The sequence below is a fragment of the Aplysia californica genome, unplaced genomic scaffold, assembly GCF_000002075.1.
Source record: "Aplysia californica isolate F4 #8 unplaced genomic scaffold, AplCal3.0 scaffold00053, whole genome shotgun sequence".
In the NCBI taxonomy this organism is placed as follows: Eukaryota; Metazoa; Mollusca; class Gastropoda; order Aplysiida; family Aplysiidae; genus Aplysia; species Aplysia californica.
In genome coordinates this window covers 803648-805461 of record NW_004797323.1, presented here as the reverse complement: position 1 = coordinate 805461, position 1814 = coordinate 803648, and positions in this window count along the sequence as shown.

Here is a 1814-nt window from a genome sequence, read left to right as displayed (position 1 = left end):
GTCGAGAGTATAGTATTATGATATCTCACAGTAAAATGCTATACATTTCTCCATTCACAGGCCCGGCAGAAGCAGGGTTCTTTTAAATGGCAAAAGTGATGTAACAATCGCCTATTTCAAGTAACCAATCCCTGGTCTTGTATGTTACGATCATTTTGACCAACGAGGTTTTAGCATGACCTTTAGTAATGTAGGGTTACGTGAGAGGCGAGACCCAAAAATCTAAACGTCTTTCTAAAAAAGCACAGCGCCTAATTGGAAGGCGGCCAGGAGTCTAACAGACTTTAAAAAACAAAACATATCCCACTGAGGAAATGAATGAGGTTGGTCGACACCCGAGTACAGCATCATACTAAGGAAACAGCATACCCCCCCTAAAAAAAAAAAAAGAAACAACCCCAAACAAACACAAAACTAAAATAAACAAACAAAAACAAAACAAGACAAAACAAAACAAAAAATCCGCGCCCAGACAGAGCATGACCTAGGATATTATTATCATAATTCAAATCTATACTTCTGGTCGTGATCAAAAGAAAAGTACCCGTAAACTGGGGTCACTTAGGCACCACGGGGTGACTAAGGCAAGTAGCTGGGAAAATGTTATTAAGATTTTGAGAATGTTTTTTCGATATCAAAAGTGATATCTTGTAATTTTGAAATGCATATCCCGAAAGAGTAATAAATTTGTTGTATATTTACACAAAAATAGCTCAGCAGGAACATTTTTGGTAGATCTGAGGCTTGTTATTAAGATGGCTACCGCCAACATTTGAAATCAACCTCTGCAAGATTCCTTCAAACTTTGGTGAATACCTCCTAATCTATTGCACTTGTACGTTTTAAAGTAGGTATTAGGCTTTTGGTTAGTCAGATGAGAGATAGAATTCGTGTATTTGAAAGAAGTTATATAAGTTACGGTTTTGACAGGCGTGTTTGTTTGTTTGTTTTTGGGGTGTTTGCAATTTTCCAGACAGATTACACATAGTATAGACAACGTGTCACGGAACTATAAACCGAAACATGGGACACAAGTACACAGCAGAATTTCTGTTGATAAACTCTCAAAGGCATGTGACAAACATTCTGTTGAGGGTTCTCAGAAAGAGGAAGCTAATTATATTGATACCGGTACCGATATTTCTGTTTCGTGGGCATCCTCAATCTTGAAATGCGATTTGGTGCTCCGGCTGCTCCTGCAAAGAGACCTCGTCTCAAAAGGATGGACATGGTTTCCGGGAAGAGCATTGGTGATGATCTCAAGCAAGGATGTCTGCATTTGCCAGTTATGAAGGCAAAACGGTACAAGGAAATGTGGAAGATGGTTTACAACAGGAGTCTCTCCCCTCAAACTCGAAGTCCGAGACTGGTGTTGAAAATCAGAGACAAACCAGGAACCTCTTTGAAAACTTCGTTGAGCCAAGTTCTAACAAACCTTTAGAACTGACAATTAGATCTGGAAAGGTACCAACGATTCCACATTGAATAACTTTATGCATGACCGGTACTGTTAGTGTTATTCATATCCAGGAGGGAAGGGGGAGATACATTGCAACTCTAATTCGTTAAAATTTGATAAATAACTACCAGTATTTCAGGTGTAACATTTATCAATTTGAAATATTTTTTGTTTTGAATGAAATGCAGGGAACTATTTTTCCTTTGCTGAAAACCACTTTACAATATTTCTGAATTGATATTCAATGTTTACATTACTACTAGTAGTACGCATTAAGTCACTCTCATGTGAGGTTTACTATGCTAAAAGAGAACTTTATGACGATGCCTGAGTCACCCCATGCCGGGCACCCCCC